The sequence below is a fragment of the Macaca fascicularis genome, chromosome 8, assembly GCF_037993035.2.
Source record: "Macaca fascicularis isolate 582-1 chromosome 8, T2T-MFA8v1.1".
Taxonomy (NCBI): domain Eukaryota; kingdom Metazoa; phylum Chordata; class Mammalia; order Primates; family Cercopithecidae; genus Macaca; species Macaca fascicularis.
In genome coordinates this window covers 40,975,229-40,999,863 of record NC_088382.1, presented here as the reverse complement: position 1 = coordinate 40,999,863, position 24,635 = coordinate 40,975,229, and the positions used below count along the sequence as shown (strand labels likewise).

General features: G+C 46.0%; 1 long non-coding RNA gene across 7 annotated transcripts in view; it reads left to right on the top strand.

Annotated features, from left to right (window-relative positions):
- The first annotated feature begins 3,066 nt into the window (after positions 1-3,066).
- Positions 3,067-24,635, top strand: part of LOC123575177 (uncharacterized) — a 49,242-nt gene continuing 27,673 nt past the window's right edge. For 6 of the 7 annotated variants that reach the window (XR_012416354.1, XR_010577247.2, XR_010577251.2 and 3 more), the window contains exon 1: positions 3,177-3,415. This is a non-coding gene — a long non-coding RNA (uncharacterized lncRNA). Of the gene's footprint in view, positions 3,416-24,635 lie in introns of all 7 variants that reach the window. The other variant, XR_010577249.2, reaches the window with a different exon arrangement.

The window sequence follows — 24,635 nt, the reverse complement described above, 5'->3', positions numbered from 1 at the left end:
CTTGAGAACTAATGTTGATAAATTTCAGGTGTCCCCAGTGAGCTGGGTGTGGTTGATAATGTGCTGTGCTGGAAAGAGCTTAGAATTTAGGCTCAACCAGCCAGGGCCCAGAGATAAGAGGCCACCACTAGTAACTCTGCAAATTGCCTGAGTTTTGATTTCCTTGCCTCTAAAAGGGGTATAATATCTTACATAAATGATTGCCTGGAAGATCAATGGAGAATGTAAAAAGATTTTGGAATCTATAATGTACTTTCTAGCATTGCCTTTATTACTCTCTGATCTTAGAAGTTGAACTTTAAAGTGCCTTTCAACTTTAAAATTCTATGATGTTAGATTCTTCCTAGGACAGATCTCTTTATTCTTCCTTCCCACGAGACACCCACAGTCTCAAGAGGGACATCAAGTCCAAGTGAAATCCAGTGGGATGACTCTCTGTCCTCTTAATTTAGTACGGTTTAGTAGTTGTTTCTTTATTTTTGTTTTAAGTTGAACCAAATAGATCCCTAAAGCAACAATGGGTCTGTGAAGAGCAACACAGCTTCCTTGCCAAGGCTATATTATCAGACATGAGGTCAGCATTGCAGCAGCTGTCTGGGAAGGCTGGTGGGAGGGGGGCACCTTGGTTTGGTGCCTTCTTGATGAGGTGTTTCTGCAGGAATGACTTATACACGCAAGGCAAAATTGTGTTGAGTTTGGCTAATGCCCACTAGAGAGCTTTCATTACATCAAGTTTAGTTCATGGCTTAAAAAAAATCTTAAATATTAATTTTTTTTTTCTGTGAGGTGGAGGCATAGTTGATCAGTCTTGCCAGGAATAGGAGTTATGGGTGAGGCTTTAATATATAAATGGAAGCAATATTATAGTAGAAAGAGAACTGGTCTTGGAGTCTTAAAACCTGGGTCGAGACTGGGTCCACCTTTAACTAACCTGTGTGACTTTGGGGAAGTCACTTAACCTCTCTGGTTCACAGGAGTTATACATGCACATGGAATTTAATAATGTTTGGGGATAGTTATATGTATTACATGGCATAGTAATTACCTTTGCAAAAAAAATGAACATTTAAAAGTTGATATACAATATACATCTAGAAAACTATCTAAATTATAAATGTACAGCTCAGTGAATAATCACCAAGTGAACACACTTATGTAACCACCACCAAGATCAAGAATTGTAACATTACCAGTACCCAAGAATACTCTCTCTGCCCCGTCCCCAAAAGACCACAATCCTATGTCCTAACACCATAGATTAGTTTTGCCTGTTTTTGAACTTTACATCAATGAAACTATTCAGTGTGTACTTTTCTGTGTCTGGCATGTCTCACTTGTGAGATTCACCCATGGGGTTGTACTTAGCAGCAGCCCATTCACTTATTCTTATTGCTGTGCAATGTCTCATGGTATGATTAGACTCCAGTGTATCCATTCCACTGTTATTTTTTATTTATTTATTTTTTTGAAACAAAGTCTTGTTCTGTTGCCCAGGCTGGAGTGCAGTGGCATGATCTTGGCTCACTGCAACCTCTGCCTCCCGGATTCAAGCGATTCTCCTGCCTCAGCTTCCTCTGAGTAGCTGGGATTACAGGTGCGCGCCACCATGCCCAGCTAATTTTTGTATTTTTAGTAGAGACGGGGTTTCACCATGTTGGCCAGGCTGGTCTCGAACTCCTGACCTCAGGTGATCTGCCCACCTTGGTCTCCCAAAGTGCTGGGATTACAGGTGTGAGCCACTGTGCCCAGCTCATTCCACTGTTGATAGACATTTGGGTTGTTTTCCAGTTGCAACACATGCTTGTTTATGTTTCAGGTGTTTCTGTTTGTTTGACATATACCTAAGAATGGAATTGCTGATTCCTAAGGTATATGTATGGTTCAGCTTTGATAGGTACTGCCAGATAGGTTTGCAAAATGGGTGTATCAATTTACACCTCCAGGCAGCAGCATGCTTCTGTTACCTTCCCTCTTCCTCAACAGTTGATATTGGCAGTCGGTATTTTTGATTTTGCCATTCTGGTGAGATATAGTGGTATCTCATTTTGTTTTTTCATTTACTTTTCCCCAATAGCTACTGTAGTTAAGCACATTTTCATACACTTATAAGCCACTTAAGTATCTCTTTTGTCAGGCCCTCATTCAAGTCTTTTGTCCACTTTTTATGACATTTATTTTCAAAAGTTCTTACCATATTTTAATTACAATGTATTTGTTGCATATATATGTATATGTATATATAGAGAGAGCACTTATCTTCTGCTTTGTGGCTTGCCTTTTCACTCTCTTGATGGTATGTTATTATGATAAAAAGTTTCTAATTGTAGTGTTGTTTAATGTATCAACTTTTTGCCTTATGACAAGTGTCTCATTGTGTTTTGCTTATGAAATCTTTGTTGGGGTGTGAGGTCCAGTGGCTTTCAGTTACCACCACTGCCTCCTGCAGACCAGAAGACTGCACTGTGACCTGGGGAAGCCTCGAGGCAGCAGCCATGCCTGCCAGGACACCTTCACCCCCACCCCAAGATGCTCCTGGAGTTCCCCTGAGCTTGCAGGTAGATCAGGTCCTGGCTGATTGGAAGAACCTGCTGGAGCCTCAAAGTTCCTGACCAGAATCAGGGGCTTGAGAAAGGGTACCCAGAGCTTATGGTTTCCGGAAACCACGTTGTTTGTCCACCTGATTGTTGGGGAAGAGAGAGCGTTTTTTGGCACATTCCTGAAGGCTGCATTTCTAGAGCCTTTCTGGAAATACAGTCACTGACTCAGTGACACTCTTACTAGCTCTTGGTGAAGGAATTAGATACAGTGGCTCCTGCTTGGCCCAAACTCCGTTTTCAGGGACTCTTCTGTCCTCCCACGTGTTGCTGAGTGAGCAGGGCCCATGTGACACTGCCTTCGCTTGTCACAACTGATTGGACCCAGTGTGGGTGTGGGAGCCAGGAGTGGCCGGCCTGTGGGCTGGCCAGAGAACAAGAAAGCCTTATGTGGACTGGAACAAAACGTACACCTAAGCCAATAAGAGCCTCTCTTTGGGAAATCTGAACCAGGGACCAGGAAGAAATTGTTGGCTGGTGTTGGGTGCCTGTGCTGAAAGGCCAGGTAAAGTTGGGGCAAGGAGTGCTATTTTGGGACTATGTGCTTGCTGAATATATTCGGAACCGAGATGCAGAGAAACCAGTCAGGAGGGAGAGAGAGGAGCGAGTGAGGACCCCACGAGGAGCAGAGAAATCATGTGTGAGTGAGGGAGTGAGTGAGCAAATCCCTGGTTTCTTCCTCCCCGAGGCCTGATTCAATGTTTCCTGGTTTCCCTTGAGACCTCTGTATACCCCGCAACCATCCTATCTTTTACAGAGCGTGTTCGAGTAGGTTTCTGATCTTTCCCATCAAAAGAGTTAGGACTAAGTCCAGACCAAAGGTAAGAAAAAAGAAAAGACAGTATTTATGTGTCATATTTCATTCAATAAATCTTACACAGCTCTAGTGAAAATGGATTCTCCTACAACTTAAATCACCTATCTTATTGACTAGAATAATGTCTGTGAGAATAACAGCACTGCTCTTTGGCCATTAAAATGTAAATTCTGGATATATTAGCCATGAGGCAACACGGTGAGCTCTGATGCTTCATCCTATAATTATATCATGGCCCCGTTGTGAAGCTGGGGCAGCGGGGAGGAGACACATGTGGGCCATGGGCTGCAGACCAGTCACCTTAGGTCCAGATCAGTGATTTGCAAACGGAACCTCATGGCGCTCCAGAGGTTGTTGGGGTTAAAAATTGGTTGCATGCTAAATGGCCAAGAGTGGGAGAATGGTTAAATAAATTAGTGGTCTCCAATGAAGGAGTATTTATGGAGTCATTAAAGATGATGTCATTAAAGAGGTTTCTAATCAGATGGGAAATGAGTTGTATAATAATATGTAACACTAACTGGAAAACAGATGTGAAATTTCTAACACAGAGATCTCAGTGTTAAAATATTCCTAGAAAAAAGCCTATAAAGAAATATGCAAAAGTATTAACAGTCATGTTATACATATATATATGCCTAGTTGTTACATATATATTTGCTTTTCTATATTTTCTATGACTACTCTTCTAATCAGAAAAATACCTTTAAAATAAAAATACAAATAAATAAGCTGTTTATTCAGTTTCTCAAGGTATTCCCTGAGTGTGTTCTGAAGTTTCCCTCAATCATCCATTCCTGGGTATTTTCGTTTGTTTGTTTGTTTTTCTGAGACAGAGTCTCCATCTGTCCCGCAGGCTGGAGCGTAGTGGCGTGATCTCGGCTCACCACAACCTCTGCCTCCTGGGTTCAAGTGGTTCTCCTGCCTCAGCCTCCCAAGCAGCTGGGATTACAGGCACGTGCCACTGTGCCCAGCTAATTTTTGTATTTTTAGTAGAGATGGGGTTTCATCATGTTGCGCGGGCTGGTCTTGAACTCCTAACCTCAAGTGATCTGCCACCTCGGCCTCCCAAAGTGCTGGGATGACAGGCGTGAGCCACCACACCTGGCCTACACCCCTGGTTCTTAATCCCTAAACCAAAATCCCATCCCTTTAGGGTGAGGGCATTGGAACCCCCCTTCCCTGCTCAGCCCATGGCTGTGGCTGCCTGCGTGTCATCCTTGGCACAGCCCCTCCTATCTTTCTCAGGAGATGTGAGGACAATAATGGCTCAATTTTTCCAAGTTGTGAAATAGGATGAGAATCCAGCTCTGGAATTACAGAGCTAAACTGGGATCTGGTTTATAAAAAAAGTAGGAGAATTGCTTTGAGAATCGCTTTGAGCAGCAACAAATGCTTTGAGATCTTAGAGAGGCAGCTCCTCTCTCCAGTTGCAGGTGCTAGCTAAAGGTAGTTGGGAGGTGCTGGGTGCTGCAGAGCTGAAATTTTATTTAACCTTCACAACAGTCCAGTGAAATAGGCTTTATGATCTTTATTTTGGCAATAAGAAAACAAACTAATCCTAAAACAAAACAAAACAAAACAAAGGATCCAGTAAAGTAATATTCATAGGCAACTGATGGCAGGTCCAGAACTCAAAACCACTCCACCTTTTTATTTCTATTTATTTTTTAGTTTTAATGTTTATTTTATTTTATTACTTTTTTTGAGTCAGGGTCTTGCTCTGCCACCCAGGCTGGAGTGCAGTGGTGTGATCTCAGCTCACTGCAGCCTCGACCTTCTGGGCTCAAGCAATCCTCTCACTGAAGCCCCCCAAGTGTGTGGACTACAGGCATGCAGCACCACGTCTGGCTGATTTAAAATTTTTTTTTGTACAGGCAGGTTCTGCCATGTTGCCAAGGCTGTTCTTGAACTCCTGGCCTCCAGTGATCCTCCCGCCTCAGCCTCCCAGTAGTGTTGGGATTATAGGTATGAGCCACTGTGCCTGGCTACCTCTTCTTTTTATTTGTGATTTTGAGGAGAATGATCATGTATGGGGTCTTTGCTATGTGCCAGGCCCTGTGCTGAATGATCTGCCCATATTATCTCCCTTAGCGTCCACAGCAGCTCAGTGAAATGGAGCCTATTAATGTTTCCATCTTACAGTGAAGAGCTGGGGTTGGAGAAATTTACCGATGGTCACAGAGTAAGTCAGAGGCAGAGCCAGCCTGGGACCTCGGTTGGTCTGAGGTCAGGACACAGTTCTGGCCACTGCAATGCCTAGTGACCCTCCCATTATGGGGTGTTCAGCGGCAGGGCCCCAGAAATGCCAAATTCAGAGCAGCAACCATGCCCAGTCTCTGTAGTCCTACACTCTGGCCTTCAGATCCTGCCAATCAACCAGGCCACAATCGATGCACCAATTAATCAATCAGTGCATCTAGTTTGGAGTGAGGATATCGGGGGCTTGGTGATCTTCAGGGTCTCTCTCAGCTCAGTGAACGCAAAATGTCAGTGAGCCCTGGCCTGAGGTCTAGTCCTTTGCTAAATGCCGGGGAGCCAGGGATGGAGGAAGCCTAGACTCCTGACTTGTTCTCATGGAGTTTAGGGGAGAGCTTGGGGGAGACACAGAAGATTAACACGCATAAAACTATCAGGTAAAAATGATGAGGTGGTGGAGAGTGTGGTGCCGAGTTCAAATTCAGTGATCAGCGTGGATGGAGGAGTTGAAACAGGATTCTCTATGTGCGTGCATGTGTGCGTGTGTGGGTGCAAGTGTGGATGAGAGTGTGTGTGTGTATGTACATGTGTGTCTGTGTGTGTGTGAGCGTGGATTGTATGAGTGTCTGAGCATCTGGAAGAGTGTGTTGTGTGTTCAGAGCATTGAAAGACTGGTGGTGTTTGAGTGCAGGGTGTTGGGGACCTGGGTTAGAGGAGACGAGCATGAGGACTTCCCTGGTCTCCTGAGAAATAGAAAGTAGAGGGACGAGGAATGGCTGGGGACAGAGAGTAAGACAAGACGACTCAGGTGGTCAGGTGCAGTGGCTCACTCCTGTAATTCCAGCTCTTTGGAAAGCCAAGGCAGGAGGATCGTATGAGGCCAGGAGTTCGAGACTATCCTGGGCAACATAGTAAGACTCTGTCTCTACAAAAAGAAAAAAATTTAGCTGGGCATAGTGGCAAGTGGCTGTAGTCCTGGCTACTCAGGAGGCTGAGGCAGGAGGATTGCTTGAGCAAGAGAGTTTGAGGCTGCAGTGAGCCGTGATAGGGCCACTGCACTCCAGGCTGGGAAACAGAGTGAGACTCTGTCTCTCAAAACAAACAAACAAACAAACAAACAAACAAAAAAACCCAAAATAAAAAAAGAAAGAAAATAACAAAAAGAAGACTCAGGGACCCTACATCTTCTGGCAGCAGAAGGATTGGGAAACTGCCTTGAACTCTGGCTGGGATGAAGGTGAGGGAGGTTGCTCTGGGGACAACAGAGAGGGGAAGGACAGGAGTGCCGGTAGCACTGCAGGGTTCCGTTCTGTCTGTATTCTCCTCTCACCTGGTCTCTGGGAAAACTTGTACCCCGTTTACAGGCAGGGACCTGGACTTTTGGGGTGAGAGCTAAATGCCTCAGACAGATGAGCCTGGGTCCAGAGGAAGATGAAATTCCACACCTTGCTGTGGAAGGCAGGCCTGAGGCCACCTGAATGCAGGGAAGAGGCCCCTGGTGGAATTGTCAAGATGAAGAGGCCCTTTAGCCCTGGGAGGAGGGACTGCGTTGTCTGAGCCAAAGACAAAGGCCCCGTCCTCTTGACAAAAGACTTTTCCTGATTTACGGCAAGTGTACAAATAAGTTACGTGGAGCTCTGTATTTCATTAATTGCCTTTATTGAGAAATAGTAACATTAGAAGAAATTGATGTAATTTTGGTTCATATGCTCATGGAACCAAGGCAATATTTATTGGGGTCTTTGAGGTTGTTCTTCTCTGCAGTCTGGAGGGCTCTGAGAAGGACAGAGAGGGGTCTCAGTAGGAAGTGGCCATCAGAAGGCTCTATGCAAGACCCTAGTCCCAGGGAACCTCTTGCAACCATTAGGTAGAACCCCATAGGCCTACAGAGGTGGCCTGACCTGTTAGATGAGGATTCTTCACCTTGCAAAGTTGGTCCTGAAAGTGTTTTTCGTTGGGTTGGATGGACATAGAGTTTCTTGGAGGGCTAAGTGCAAAGATAGAACTGTCCTTCCCTGCAGTGCCCTGTGGCTGGAGGGCTGTGGTCGTTGGGCCAGGAAAGTGGATCTCCCGCTTTTTCTGCCCTCTGTCCCACCCACCCACTGGAGCCACATCTAGAACATCTGCAGTCGTTTGCAAAATACAAGTTCCCAGGCCTCGCGTCGGCACTATTTTCTTTCCTGCACACATGCAAAGACCTTTGAGTCGGCAGCTCTGTTTTATAAGGTTGCTATTTCCTGCCCTTGCTTTATTACATCTGTTCTTTGGGGCATGGTGTTGTAAATTGGGCATGTGATGATGTGTAATCGCTAACTGAAAAGCCAATACATTTTCACCATACCGGTCGCAAGACAGATAAACGGCAAAATGAAAGGTTTGTGCTCTTTTGACAAAGGGGAAAGCACACAACAGACACATTAAAGAAAAAAATCAAATTGCAAATTGAAAATATTGTCATCTTAGGGGACTTGTTTTCTTGGGGCAGTCTGGCTAGTGCCTGCCTCCTGAGAGCGGGGTGCCCTGATGGCTGGGGTGGGGAGGGTGAAGGGCAATGTTTTATTCCTCTTGGGAACCACGTTATTGTTGGGCTTTGTAAACCCTCAGGCTGTTGCCCCAGGAGCTTATGAGCTGGGATGCGGGTGGCCCTTGGTTGAGAACAACTGGTCTGTGGTCAGAGACAGTTGGAGAGATAGATAAACAGAAAGATAAAGAGAAGCGTACGTGTTTGTGTTCATAGAGTGTATGTCGTAGAGTGATCGTCACTCAGTAGAGTTCAGTAAAGCATCCTGTTGATGGTGATGTGTGTGTAGGGCAGTGTTATCTATAGGAAGGGCTTCAGAGGGGATGATGCTCAGGGCGTTCTGATTCGGTGCTCTCCATCGAGGCTGAGCACCTGCCTGCTGAATAGGATGAGTGCGTGTGTCTGTTTGGAGCATACTTTGAGAACGTTTAGGAGAGAAGTTCTCTCATCTATTCATATTCAGCTTCACGACCTTTGGAAACGTGGTCTGCAGGGCCACGGAGTTTTATTTTGTTTTCTCTTTCCCAAAGCCCCGAAGGAAATGCAATAAAAATGAGGACTGGGGAGTAGTTTCCTAAAACTGATTAAAGCAAAAGATAATGGGGAATAATATATATTGTTATTCTAGAAAAGGTTAGAGATTTTTGCCAGAAAAAATAAAAGAGAAACAAAATCTTTAGGCTTGGTAACTAATGATGTTCATAAAGTTAAGATGAATGTGAACAGAGATAAGGGGCTATCTTTTGTAAAGAGGACTCAACTATGGGAGCATCTTAGAGATTTGGTCATCAGTAGTTTTTTCCACACGTTGCAAAGGTAATAATAATATAATAATTATTATAATAATATGGCTACATTACATTTACAGAGCTTTTGTATGGATACAAGGCTGACTAGAACTGGGAACCCAGTGCAAATTACTGGGCCAGGTGGTCTGGAGGGGACCAAGGCTATTAAATTTGTCAACATAAATCCCCTTCCTAGGGACCCTAATTTTTTAGGGGTGCCAACCCAGCTCTTAGCAGGTTAATTTTCAAATGCTTTCACACTGCGCCTTATTTGGATCTCTTAGGAATTTTGTGAAGAAGACAGAAAAGGCATTTATGTCATTCCAGATTTACATATGGAGAAATCAAGACTCTTAACAGGGTGGCTGACCTGTCCACAGTCACCACTGGCAGAGCTGGGACCTGACCAAGGCCTTCCCAGGCTGGCTTTGGTCTCTGGCCATCCTGTGGAGAGCTGTGACAAAGATGAGGCCATCTAATCTGCAATGGCAGCATATTCCAGGTCACGGGCATGGACCAACCATTGGCAGAGCCAGGACCTGATCAAGGCATTCTAAGGCTGGCTTTGGTCTTCTCTGGCCATGCTGTGAAGGGCTGTGACAAAGATAAGGCCATCTAAGTAGCAATGGCAGCATATTCCAAGTCATGGGCATGGACCAATCAGTGTTGCCCAACTCCAGTGCTGGAGCGTCTGTGCTTGGAACCCACGGGCACGCAGTGATCCCCTCACAGGGCAGCAGGGGGTGTCTGCTGTGTTGGCGAGCAAGCCTGACCCCTGTTAGTTCAACCCATCCTACTGGCCAAAGAAAATAAGTATTCCCTCTCTGCCATTGCTGAATTCTCGTGCAGGGTGAAAACCTAACACTTCTCTTTGGGATGATGTTTCACGAGTGAAGATAATTTTCTGAAATAAAGATGGTGGTTTCTGAGGTTCTTTAATAAAGACTTTAACTTGATCTCATTAAAATAATATAATTTGGCCAGGTGTGGTGGCTCACACCTGTAATCCCAGGACTTTGGGAGGCTGAGGCAGGATGACGGCTTGAGCCCAGGAGTTCAGGACCAGCCTGGGCAACACAGTGAGACCCTGTCTCAAAAAAATACAATGCATGTATTAATACGCTATTTCTATTTTTATTGTCTGACTCCACCTCTCACCCTCCCTAACTGGGTATAAAACTTGTGACAGTGGGACTTTTTGTCTTTTTACACTTAAGATCTCAAGTGCCCAGGACAGTGCCTGGCATGTTGGCAGTACTGAGTCATTATTGGTTTATTGGTTTGTTTGAATGAATAAATGGTAAAATAAAGAGAACATAAAATAAAGAGGCTGACGATCTTCAATAATATGCTCATGTCCAACAAGGGTAAAAGGGTGTCACCACCTGTTGTCCAACATGTAGACCAAGTAGAGAAAGGAAGCAAGGGAACTGAGCCACCACTTGCTCCAGGGAACTGTAGGTGCCCAGAAGCCAAAGGCACCCCTCCCACTCTGAGTGGTGTATGGCTCAAATCCTGTCTTTTAAAAAACTATCCATTTGCACAAATTCTTTATTTTTTTCTAGAGACAGGGTCACCCAGAGGTGCCCAGACTGGAGTGCAGTGGCATGATCATGGTTGACTGCAGCCTCAAACTCTTGGGCCCAAGCCATCCTCCCACCTCAGCCTCCTTAGTAACTGGGACTACAAGGTGTGGACTACCATGTCTGGCTAATTTTTAAAAATTTTTGCAGATATAGAGTCTCACTATGTTGTCCAGGCTAGCCTTGAACTCCTGAGCTCAAGTGATCCTCCTGCCCTGGCCTCCCACAAAACTGGGATTACAAGCATGAGCCACCGTGCCTGGCACAGCAATTTGCGAAAATTCTGTTAAAATTTTTAAATTGATATGTAGTAGTTGTGCATATTTCAGGGGTACCTGTGATATTTTGATTCCTGTATAAATGTGTAGTGATCAAATTGGGGTGCTTGGGGTGCTTATAACTTCAAACATTTTTCTTTGTGTTGAGAACATTACCATTCTTCTCTTCTAGCTATTTTGAAATATACAACAAATTATCATTAATTATAATTTCCCTACTGTAATACTGAACACTAGAACTTATTCTTTCTATCTAAGTGTATTTGTGCACCTGAACCAACTTATCTTGTCCTCCACCTCCCGACTTCTTTTCCAGCCTTTGGCAACCACCATTCTACTCTATCTCCCTGAGATCCACATTTTTTTGAGGTCCCACATATAAGTGAGAACATGTGGTATTTGTCTTTCTGTGCCTGGCTTCCTTCTTTTATTTATTTTTTTTTTGGTTTGTTTTTTTGAGACAGAGTCTCATTCTGTCACTCAGGCTGGAGTGCACTGGCGTGATCTTGGCTCACTGCAGCCTCCGCCTCCTGGGTTCAAGTGATTCTCCTGCCTCAGCCTCCCGAATAGCAGAGATTACAGGCACATACCACCATGCCTGGCTAATTTTGTATTCTTAGTAGATATGGGGTTTCGCCATGTTGGCCATGATGGTCTTGAACTCCTGAGCTCAAGTGATCTGCCCGCCTTGGCCTCCCAAAGTACTGGGATTACAGGTATGAGCCACCGTGCCTGGCCGGCTTATTTCACTTAACACAATGACCTCCAGTTCCATCCATGTTGCAGCAAATGAAAGGATTTCTTATTTATTTATTTTTTTGTGGTTGGATAATACTCCATTGTGTATACATGCCACATTTTCTTTATCTCTTCATTCGTTGATGGGCACTTGGGTTAATTCCGTATCTTGGCTGTTGTGAATAGTGCTACAATAAACATGGGAGTGCAGGTATCTGTTTGACCCACACACAAGTTCTTTAGCAGTTATTGAATAGTAAATAGGGAAGGAAAATTTTCTGCTAATTTATTTTTCAAGGTTGACTTTTGGAGTGAATTATTGAATTGACTGGTCCATAAAAATGATAAATCAGTGGTCAAAAGTGAATTTGTTGTTCAAAGGCAAAAGGCCCAATGATGACATAATAAAGATGATGGATTGAATCTAGAGTCAGCAAACTATGGCCCTCTGGTCAAATCTTGCCTGGCACCTGTTTTGGTAAATAAAGTTTTTTGGAATGCAGCCAGGCCCATCTGTTTATGTATTGTCTATAGCTGATTTCATCCTGGAACAGCAGAGTTGCGTAGTTTGTGACAGAGACAGTATGGTCTACAGAGCCTAAAATATTTAGAGTCTGGCTCTTACAGAAGATGTTTGCTGACCTCTGGATTAAATGATGGTCCATCATGTTAAAGTCAAAAGAATCGAGCTGACAATGAGGGAAAACCAGAACCATGATGTCTTTCTGTTGGTAAGCTCAATGCCAGAGACCCAGCTTCTGCAAAGCTTCATGATCCATCATAGTAAACTAATGCTGTTAATTTGAATTTTCTAGGTTTGGTAGTTTTAACTGCGTTTATTCTGCAAATTCGTTTTTATTTTATATTTGCATAAGTGCTAGAAACATACGAATTTATACTTAGATAAGTATTTGGATGTAATAACTTTACTGTAAAATAATTTAAGTCAACCCCCTGGGGATTGGTGAGATATTTTTTTCCCCTTTAAACATGTTCTCATCCTTTACTAGTTAAATCTGGATATTACTGGTTTAAAGGCATCTGGTAGGAGCTTGTATCTAGGTTTTGCTAAGTTATGTCATGATCACTGTTCCCCTTTAAATGTGTTTGGGGCAGGAGAGCAACATGATGAAAAACTTCTCTCCTTCCTAGTTTGATTCATTGTTTACCTATAACTTAGAAAATTCAAGAGAGAAGAAACTTACTGTGAGGTCATTACCTAATTCCTGCTTTTTGTCCTTTTAAAATTTTACAATGGCTAGATTCTGATCACTGCCCCATTACTCCTTATCTTTGCAAACATGGGCAAGTGGTTATGGCTGTTTGCTTAAAAAATATGTCTTCTCCTCTAAGCCAGTGAGCTTCCAGAGCCCAGTGAGCTTGTGTTTGGGCAGCTTGGGGGCTAGAAGGCCTATCCTGTTATTTGCTCTCTGAAGTCGGATTGACCATATATTCCCAGAGCTTGAATTTGACAAGCACTCACTGTCTGATATAAACGTGTACATCACTTATAAAATCTCTGTGTGTCAGAAGATCGTGATATTTTAGAGTTGAAGGAAAGACTGAAGTTCTATGAAGTCAAGGCTTTTGCCCAAGCAGAACTGGGATGGGACTAGCTGCATTAAGGAAAAAAAAGACAACTAAACAAAAAAATCTCCTGACAAAACAAAATAGTGAACACGGCAATATAGATCTAAAGACTTTGTTTACAATATAACTCTGAAATATCATTTTTATTTATTACTATTTTATTTATTATTAACTCTCTTTAACTTTGTTCTGAGTTGATTTTTATAGCTTCTTTTATAGAACATCTTCTATTTACTCTTTGTTCGCTGTCTTCGAGCAGCTTTCACGGTAAGCCATACTGTTCTGAACTATGAGTTACAGAAGGCAAAGATTCCTGTAAGGATGCAAGACTTTCCGCACTGGCAGCCTCTGATCTGAAACGAGCTCGGCCTCCCCACGACCTGATGAGGTTTGGCAGGGTCCCTGAGTCAGACTGGAGTGAGCTATTGAAGCACAAATCTGCTCATGTCTCCCCAGCCTGGGTGGTGGCTTTCCACAGCTTCACAATGAGAGAAGCCCCTTGTTATGCAGGCTTGGCAGGCCCCCATCCTTCCGCTCGCCTCCCTGGCTTCCTCTGCCGCCTGCCTTCCTTACCTCCTCTTTCTGCTCCTGGCTAGCTGCCTCCAGGCCTGGTGCCCACTGTGTCCTTGTCCTTTCACCTGGCTGGCACCATGTTATCCATGAGATGTCAGTCCAGTCAGTTCCTTGGGGAAGCTTCCCCTGCCTTTGCTGACCCAGCGGCTCCCTGTTACGGTGCTCTCACAGCCCGTGCATGTCTCCCAGAAGAATGAACCACCATTGTTATTTTCATTCATTTGTGAAATGATGGTCTACCCCTCCCCTCCGTATTTGTAGGGAGCTCTGTGTGGCAGAAATAGTGTCTTATTCTCTATTGTATCCTTGACCCAGTGTCTGAAATCTAATGCTGGACCATGATTGATTGAATAAATGAATGAATGAATGTATGAATTCCAGCCCAGAGCTGGGGGAAGGATCTTAGCAGCAGGATGTGGTGGGAAGAGAACCCATTTGGAATCATGAAGACTTTCATTCAAATCTCTGGCTAATATTTGGCCTCTCTGAGCCTCAATGAATCCGTCCGAAAATAAGGAGTAAGTAATGACACTCAGCAGGCATATACACCATGGAATACTATGCAGTCATGAAAAAGAACGAGATCATGTCCTTTGCAGCAACATGGATGGAGCTGAAGGCCATTTTTGTAAGTGAACTAATGCAGAAACAGAAAACCAATACCGCATGTTCTCACTCATTAGTGGGAGCTAAACACTGAGGACACATAGATACAAAGAAGGGAACAATAGACACCAGGGCCCACTTGAGGGTGGAGAATGGGAGGAGGGTGAGGATTGAAAAACTTACCTATTGCATACTATGCTTATCGACTGGGTGACAAAATAATCTGTACACCAAACCCGTATGACATGCAATTTACCTATATAACAAACCTGCACAGTGCCCCGAACCTGAAATAAAAGTTAAAAGAAAAAGATTAAGTAGGCAATTAATGGAAAACATCAGATCTTTCCTCCCTTCACTCAGATGCAGCTGGCCAGTGAGGCACCTTTCCGTTGTCTAAAATTTATTTTATTTTATTTTTAGTTTTTGAGACGGAGTCTTACTCTGTCACCCAGGCTGGAGTGCACTGGCATGATCTTGGCTCACTGCAGCCTCCACCTTCTGGGTTCAAATGATTCTCCTGCCTCAGCCTCCTGAGTAGCTGGGATTACAGGCGCATGCCACTGTGCCAGGCTAATTTTATATTTTTAGTAGAGATGGGGTTTCTCCATGTTGGCTAGGATGGTTGAGCCACCACGCCTGCCCCCCTTTCTGTCTTAGGTGGGAGCTTGGTCTGGACTCACCCAGTGCTTTGGAAGCTGCTGGTGTGTCCACCTACGTGGGCCCCATGGTGCAAGGCCAGGGCTCATCCTGGCAATCAGGCTTTGTGTGCTGGGGCCTTGAGAACAGCTGGGGGACTCTGCAGGGAAGGGACCAGACCTGGGAGGGCAGGGGTTAAGCAGCCACCACTTAAGATGGCCCGTCCTAGGGTGCACCCGTTCATCATGATAAGTGTCACAGTAAAATCAATTCTCTGTGTACTTTTGGGGATTACAACTATCATTTTGGTGTGATTTATTTGGTGTATAACACAAAGATGGCCATTTGTTTCATCATTCTGAAAGTTCATCTCAAATTGCTTTGAGTTTCTGGTTTTCGGGAGTGACATGTCCAATTGTTGTCATCTCGCCTGTGAAATATGAGTGGAGGGTTGCATGGCTGCTGGCCTCGTTGCCTTCCTGGTTACCTGCGTTTGTGCAGGGGAAGGTTTACTGCTTTGATTTCCCTTCTTTTCTCATGGCCCTCCCCACTCTGAAATCCACCTTTAGACTGACTGATACAGGGTTAAACCCTGGGGCTTTCTTCTCTGCCTATCCTTGAGAACTTCTCTCTCCTGCAAAGATGGGAGGTGATCTCTGAAGTATATTGGACTCCCCACACACTCCTGCAGCCTTCGCTGATGGGCGGGCACTGTCCCTTTCATGCAGCCGCAGTCCGGATCCTGGCCTTTGAGCCCATTTGCACTTGGGTATAGCAGATAAAAACTGCCCTTGGTATCTTGGGTTAAAAACAGCTGGTTTGAGAGTTGCCCCACCAATTAACTGGCTGTGTGGCTTTGGACAATTCCCTCAACCGCTCTGAGTTTCCTCATTTACAAAACATGATAATAAGGTGAGGATGACATGAACTAATAGCCTTGGCACATATCTAGTGCTATGCTAGGGTGCAATAAGTATCAATATGACCTGTTACCATGATCACTGCTGCTGGTTTCTGCACTGAGCTAAGCTGTGTGACTGTAGCTCAGTTTTCCCCATCTTGAAAATGGTCTCAGGCCGGGCGCGGTGGCTCAAGCCTGTAATCCCAGCACTTTGGGAGGCCGAGACGGGCGGATCACGAGGTCAGGAGATCGAGACCATCCTGGTTAACACGGTGAAACCCCGTCTCTACTAAAAATACAAAAAACTAGCCGGGCGAGGTGGCGGGCGTCTGTAGTCCCAGCTACTCGGGAGGCTGAGGCAGGAGAATGGCGTGAACCTGGGAGGGTGGAGCTTGCAGTGAGCTGAGATCCGACCACTGCACTCCAGACTGGGTGACAGAGCGAGACTCCGTCTCAAAAAAAAAAAAAAAAAAAAAAAAAAAAAGAAAATGGTCTCATGAGGTGAGTTAAAGGCCTGTGAGAAGAGGAGAAATGTACTATGTGGGATGGGTAATAAAACTGCAGGTGGGAGACAAAGGGTGCACTTTAAACTCTGAAAGTTACTGAGTCATTGTTTTTCCCTCCTCTGTTTTGCTGACGGAAGTGCTTGGTGCCTGGGCCCTTTGAGGCAGGGTTTGGGAGAATCCTGGGACACTGGGGCCAAGTGACGTTCAGACACTGCCAGTCTTCCCATCTGGCCATGGCATCTGCAGGGAGGTCTCTGGTTTATTCCTGACATCTTCTTACCATCATAACACCACCCGGCATTTATCACATGCAGAGACCCCGAAGCAATCAGCATAAGGAGTTTTACCACCGCCCCCCCCCCCAAAACACCTGCTCTATTTTCTTGAAATGGAGCAGCTATCCTTGTATAAATTCCTCTTACATTAGGTCATTGCCCGGGCCATCCGGGCATGCCGTCATCAGGAACACCCTGTTGTGGCTTCTTTCATCTGTGGAGTCCTTGATTTCACCATTCCTTCCATGGGAATGTGTTATCCTCATTGCCTTGCATCCAAATCTTCTCAACCTCCAGGACGCCTTCCTCCTTCTCCCTATGGGCCGTGGTCTCGCCCTCCTTTTTGCTTCTAGAACTCCTTGTCTGCATCTCTGTTTTGGTGTCTTTCAGCATTTCCTTTGCAGCAGGAAACTATGTGCCAAGGCGATTAGCTCATGTAATCCTCGCTTTATTGTCACCTTGGTTTTATAAACGAGAAAGCTCAGAGAAGTTGAGGGAATTGTCCAAAGCCACAGAGCAGGGATGCTTAAATATTCACATTACCCACCCAACTGTATCTTAGTTCCCTTTGCGGGGCACTGTGTGTGTGTTTTTTTTCCTCCCAGTACTTACTTCAGTTTCTGGCACAAAATAGACCCTTCATAGATTTTTCTCGACTGTTAAATGACTAGAAGGAAAATGATCAGAGCTTACTTCTCCTAAAGCACCTCTGTGGCATGTGGCATTTATAAACATGTCCAATGCTTCCTCCCGTTTAGTCTCAGACCCACATTTTGGTGATTATTTCTGCTTTGGGCAAGCCTTTTGTTTAAATCTCTCCGGTTGTCCCAAAGCGATGAGCTATGTTAAAGTCCCAACACAGAGACAGGTGGGCACTCTGAGGGTGGTAAGGGCAGGATGCGGCAGTGAGGATGAGAAGGCCTGGAAGCTGAGCTGGGAGCACCCCAGGGGAGAAGGTTTGCTTGAGTGAACAGGCAAGAGCAGGCCAGGCCTGGGAGCTGAGCAGAGGATGAGAGATTTGACCTCATGCTGTGACTCAGGGCTTAGGGCACAGTTAATGGCAGAAGCACATTTCCAGGAGCCACGGTGTCAGCCTCAATAAGCCCCCTACTCCCCTAAGTGCAGGGAGAGCCCACCTGCCCAGCGGCAAGTCAGCAGGGCCACTTAAGGCAAATGCGTCCTCCCGGTCCCTCTCTTCCTGCTCTGCTCGAGGGTGATGGAGAGAAAATCCCCTGAGTTACTTCAATTACATGGATGACTGGGGAGAGCTTTAGCACGAGTAATAGAGCCACCTGCTTAGATTGGATGGTGGCTAGTCCCTACCTCTGTCCTCCCCCTAGGCTGCTTAAATAGGCACCACTGACCTTCGAAGGGCACGTCACTAACGCAGGTGTTAACCTTAATGCCACTCACTCAGGCCTGTCATTAGCACTCATGCTGGTGACAGGTGTTTGTTGTGGCCCTGGCAGGAAGGTCAGAACCTTGGAGCTGCTGAGTTCCCCAAACTCAAGGCGACACTTGAGGGCTGGCGAGGAGTCAGGCTTGAGTCGGCTTCAGCTGTGGCGTGGCCTCAGGGGAGGGAGCGGTCAGGGCAGGCTTTGGAAGTGCTCAGAGCTGGGAAAAGGGTTTCATGCCTGACTCCTCTTCTGGTCCCTGAGAGATTCTTTTAACCCTCTCCTCCATTTAGACCCTCCCACTGAGAGTCACAGAGTTGCTCTGGACTTCCGGGCTTGGGGACAGCTCTCAGACAAGCTTGGGCCGCTCCCGTTCAGCCCAGCAACTGCAGAAGGCCGCTGGTCTCCTGTGGGCCATGACAGGCAGTTCCGCTCTTTGGAGATGAGCCTCAGGCAGGCGAACAGGTCCCCAGAGGCATGGGGGCTTTGATTTTAGCCCCGACAGGGGCCGTGCTTCATAGGGGCCACTCGGGGTCTGTGCTTCACCTGGCCGGCGCCTCTACTGGAGAAGCTGGAGCTAAAACCCAGACAACACTGTGGATCTTCCAGTCGACACATAGAGGATGACAAGCTGCTTATCTTCTTTCTGCACACTGGGGCGGGGGAGGGGGTAGGGGCTGGCAAGGGTGTGGGGCTCAGGCCATTGACACGAGTACTCTGGGGTTTGCCTAAGGACACTTTCTCACATTTTTACTACCCATTTCTTTTCCTAAGTCATTGCTGTCATAGCAATTGTGGCTTGAATTCTCGGCGCCTTCTCCCTCCTTCACTCTTTGGAATAATAATAATAATAACAACTTCCACCACCAAGGCCATTTATTGTGCATCCATCACGTGCCAGGAGTTTTACAGGCATTATGCCATTTAATTATTGTAACAGTACTGTGAAGTAGACATCGCCATCCTCACTTTATTGAGAAAATGAATGCTTGGAGAAGATATGTGACTTGTTCAAGGTGGAGCCAGGATCCAACCCCAGGTCTGAGTCACACCCTCTGGTGCAATTAACCCTCCGCTTTGCAGCTTCAGCTGAGGGTGTAGTTCACCAATCCACTCAGTACTCTGGGTTAGGAGTGAATTTGACGCAGCTCCACCAACTCAGAGAACTGAGGCCCAGAGAGGTGAAACGCGTCACCCGAAGTCCCACAGCTAGCCTGTGACTGAGTCGGAACTCATCTGACATAGCTGATGAATAACTTGGTTGTGCCCAGCACAGTGCCCAGCACAGTGCCAGGGCCTTTAGGGGGTACCCAAAAGAATATGTCCAATTCCCAGTGAGTTTGCCATTTGCTGAATAAAGAGAACTATATTCATTGTTCATATTTATTGAACTTTTGCTTTCTGTCAGATTCTGTTTTTTTACATAGAGTTCTCATAACTACGGGGTGTGTACTATCAATACCCTCCTTTTATAGTCAAAGAGAGTTGGCTCAGAGAGGTTAAGCAACATATCCAGGGACACAGCTAGGAAGAGTGGGAGATAAGACTTCGATCTATATCTGGCTGACCGCAGAGCCCTGGCTCTTATTTTTACTTTATTTTTTTTGAGACCTAGCTCTTACATTTTAAGCACAAAGAAATGACTAGAGAACCATGAAGGCTAAGCTACAAAAAACAGACTATACAGTGGGTCATCAGAGAAGAGGAGAGCAAGTGTGTGGGCTGGGGTTGGTTAGGGGAGAGGAATCGGGAGATGACGACCTGGGAGGAAAGAATGTCCCAGATAAAGGCTGGGAATTAAGAAGGGTGAACTGAGTCTCAGCTGTGTGTGTCTGCTTGAAGGTGGGTGGGGTGTGCCTCTCTATTTGACTCTGCTTCATTCATAGCTACTCCCACCTGATGGGTTGATTCAAGCATTCTTTTGGGAAGCTAAGGAACTTCAACTTGCTGAGTAGGAGATATAAGTGTTGACACGTCATGGGTACATGTGTGACAGAGTGGAGAAGCATTCGTTTGGAATTGGATTTAAATTGGACACTGCCAGCTACTCACTGTGTGTCTTTGGGAGTCTCTCAGTTGCACTGAGCTCAGTCATATTGCCTTTAAGAACTGGATAGTAATAATTAGATTATCTATCTCATCATTTGGAGAGTACACAAGATGAGATAGACAATCCTTGATAATTATATGAGCCAAGGCTCAGGTGGCAAGCCCTTGATCAGTTACAAATTGTCCTAAGTTATGATGAATTACATGTGACTACAAGAATGTTTGGGAGTAAACAGGTTGTGCATGTATATGTGTGTTTAAGTGGTTATGATTATATTTATGTGTTCAATGATTATGTTATGTGAATATTGTGGGGCACAGTGGGGCATGCCTGCAGTCTCAGCTACTGAGGAGGCTGAGGTGGGAGGATTTCTATATAATGAAACCTCATCTCTTAAAAAAAAAAATCAGGCTGGGCACGGTGGCTCATGCCTATAATCCCAGCACTTTGGGAGGCCTAGGCCAGTAGATCACCTGTGGTCAAGAGTTTGAGACCAGCCTGGTCAACATGGTGAAACCCCGTCTCTAAACCCCATCCACTAAAAATATAAAAATTAGCTGGGAGTGGTGGTGGGTGCCTCCAGTCCTAGGACTCAGTGGGAGGCTGAGGCAGGGGAATTGCTTTAACCCAGGATGCAGAGGTTGCAGTGAGTGGAGACTGAGCCACTGCACTCTAGCCTGGGTGACGGAGCGAGACTCTGTCTAAAAAGAAAAAAAAAATCAAAGTTTAAAAAAAAGTTTTAAAAAAGTGAATATTGACACCTGTGTGTATGGTATGTGTGTACTTAATCTTTGGTCTTGGGGACAGGCCACTGTGAGACAATACCCAGCAACAAACCCCATAGAGATATTGTGTGAATATACCTCTACTGCATGAGTCCATATGCCAACCACAGTGGCTCCCCCTTGGGGTCTTGTGACCTCAATAACCCCATGAGATGGATGCCAGAATCACCATTTTTTAACATGGAACCCAGCCTGATTTTGAAGTAAGTTGTGCTGACTCTGCAGCCACTGCTGCTCTTTCAGAAACCAGGAGTCCCTCTAACTGCAACAAAGGCCGCTGCATCCTACGGAAGCCGCTGCCAGGCAGACTCCCATCTTCTTCCGGGGTCTCGTGGAACTCCCATCTCCTTAGCACCTCCCACCCCTGACAGTGTCATGCAGAGCTCACTTCACTCCCCTGGGATACTGTGGGTGCCCCCCAGGCTCCTGATCACTCGGCCAGAGGCCAGGGCTCTCCTGACCTCTTGGAGTCTCTGTCTGAGGCCCCAGGCTCTGACCCTCCCTCCTGTTCTCCAGGGGATGGTGTTAGAGGAACGGTGTGTTCTCTTCTTCCCACCCAGTCTGTGAGGAAGCTGCCCTCATCCCACCTGGCCTTGCCAGGCCTGGGCTTGCACCTGGAGAGGAAGCCACACAGGAATTTGGAGATTCTCAGGGGCCCAGGGGAGACCCTCCTGCTACCCCCTGAGGGGCCACAGTGAATTCATGTCATTTTGCCACAGCGTGGTTGGTTTTAGGTCTTGCTGGACTTGTGTTACTCGCTCCTCTGCAGGAAGCTAAGATCTCTTGGAGAGGTCTGGAATTCCTACTGAGAATTGACTTCAAACATCTGCCCTTGGGCTCTGAACGGAGCCTGCCGTCCTTGGGCTTCTGCAGCTTTTGAAGAGCCGAGTGGGTTGCCAGCCCAGGGGGCTTGTGGAAGGGTGATTGTCACTTCCTGCCTGACACTGACACCCTCATGGTCATACACTTCAAGAGGTGCCTATAGACAATGCCCTGTGGATGGAGATAGCCTACATCCCTACAGCACAACCAAGGACATCGCAGGATAGACACTGAACAGATCCTGATGCATAATTTGAAGGTTTAACTAATTTTACTCTGATTATGAAAATAATATATACCTGTTGTAAGAGATTTAGAAAATATAGACATACATAAAGAAGAAGTAAAAATAACTCATCATCCAATCACTGAAAGAGAGCCGCTGTTTTCCTTTTGTTATGTTTCCTTTCATTCTTGCTCTCTCTCTGCCCAATACGCAGCTACGTATCCTGGGTGTGCATGGTGTGTGTGTCTCTGTAGTCAACACACTTCAGTTTCCTCCAAATGAGAGACGCGCAAGTGAGAGGCCTGGAGGTTACTCCTGCCCTTCCCTCCCACTCTGTCTCCCCTCCCCACCCCCATCACCCTCTTCTATCACAAGTCCTTCTGATTCGCCTTTCTTTTCATTTGCAGTCTGCTTATCTCGCAGCTTCCATCCTCTCCCACCTGAGGCACTGCAGTGGCTCCTGACTGATCTTCCCATATCCATACTCTACCCTCTTTTCAGATAGCACAGCAGTTAAGTTCTTTGGGGGTAGACCGCCTGGCTTTGCCTGTTACTAGCTGTGCAACCTTAGGGAAGTTGCTTCACCTTGCTGAGTCTCAGCTTCCCTATCTCTTAAGATGAGGAGGATTAAATAAGCAAATACATGTACAGCACTTAGACAGGTGCCTGATGCTTTAGCATGCATTCTCCATGGGGCAACGAGAGGCTCTTTTGGAAACACAGATGATCATGACTCCCCACCATGGAAAATATGGCAAAGCTTTCTTTCCCATGGCCTTTAGGATGGCCACCAGAACCCTAACTTTAAGATTGTATGGTTTGGTTTCCATCCTGCTCTCTGATCTCCACTTACACCTCTCTCTCTCTCTCTCTCTCTCTCTCTCTCTCTCTTTCTCTCTCTCTTATCCATCTATGTTGGCCTCCTTTTAGTTCTTGAAGCTGCTGCTCTTGCCACGACATCTCTGCATATTCTCTTCTCTCTGCTTGAAAGACTTCCCCTCTCCACCCTTTTCACATATAATATGCTTCTTGTACATGTGATTCCCCCCCATGTTTTTCTGTTAAAAACGACATAAATATGTCTTTGCACATAAATCTTCATGCATACCTCTGATTATGTCCTCAAAATAGACCTTCAAAAGAGGAATTTCTGGGTCAAAGGTTATGAACATTGTTTGTCTTTTGATGAATATTCCAGATCACTTTCCGGAAAGCAAACGCACGCACTTCTCAGCCTTCTTGCCACATTTCTGTTTCCTGGGCTTCCGTGGCATTTCTTTTGAATCTTTCATCTAGCAGTGACCGCATCTCCTTTATAATAATTTATTTGCTCTCTGTCTCCTCAACTAGACTGTAAGCTGTTAGAGGTAAGGGCCATGTCTAATTCATCTTTGTGCCTCCCTAGAGACCTGGTCCATGGCAGGTGCCCAGTGAGCATTTGCTGAGCTGGACTGAATTGATCATGAGTTGTCAGTTCCTTTCCACATTGGGCTGGAAATCAGGAATCCAGATGTTTGCTAATAAATCAGAAGGCCTCAGATGTCTAAGAGGAAAACCCCAGCACTCACTGCATACTGGTAGGGGTCTCTCTCTGTCCATCTCTGTCTCTGTCTGTCTTGGGCTCTCTTGTCTGTGTCTTCCTTGCCTGATAGTTGAATGAGAGAAGAGCCCAATTTAAAAGCTGTATATCCTAACTCAGAAACAGAAAGTAAATGCTGCATATTTCCACCTATAAGTGGGAGCTAAATAATATGAACCCAGGGACAGAGTGTGGAAGGATAGGCATTGGAGGCTCAGAAGGGTGAGGGGAGGGGAGGGGCATGAGGGGTGAGAAATTACTACTTTTTCTCTTTTGAGACAGGATCTCACTGTGTCGCCCAGGCTGGGGTGCAGTGGCATGATCATGGTTCATTGCAACCTCAATGTCCTGGGCTCAAGCAGTCCTCCTGCTTCAGCCTCCCGAGTAGCCTGGCACCACAAAACCAGGCTAATTTTTGTATTTTTTTGTAGAGATGGGGTCTTGCCATGGTGCCCAGTCTGGTCTTGAACTCCTGGGCTCCAGAGGTGCACCTGCCTCAGCCTCCCAAAGTGCTGGGATTACAGGTGTGAGCCACTGAGTCCAGTGGAGAAGTTTCTAGGTGCAATGCACATTTTTCGAGCTATGGCTACACTAGAAGCCGAGACTTCACCACTACGACTGTACCCTCTAAATTTATTTTTTTAAAAATCAACAAAAAAATTGCTTTTCCTACTCTGAGTGGAGGAATGTCAGTGTCTGATGAGCCAGCGGCTCATGGGGGCCCTGGACTCAGGGAGGCCTGGCTCACAGTTTCCTTTAGGGGGTACCCCTCAGGACCCCGCCCCCTTTCCTATGCCTCACCTCCTTCCCTTTGCCCACCTTCTGCTGCTCTCTCTGGGGGTGTCTGTTCTCAAGCTCACCCTGGGTCTGGGGCATTCCTGTGGCCAGGGCTCCACAGAGCCCTGCTGGCTTCCTCTGAAGGCTGTTTTACTGGATGCCGCCTTGTTCTGGGCTGGGCACTCAGCAACTTAGAAACTGCAGCTCAACTTTTTGAAAGCAGCTGGGATGAAGCCCCTGTGTCCCCGGTGAGCCCCCGAGGGCCGCCTCTGAGAGCCTGGGAGCGTTTGCTGTTTGTTTGGGAGAGCGTCGCTCAAAGCTGCAGCCGGGCTGTTTCCCCTTTACAGGATGTTTGGCTTGGAAAAGCTGTGCGGGCTTCATCTGGACCCTCGTA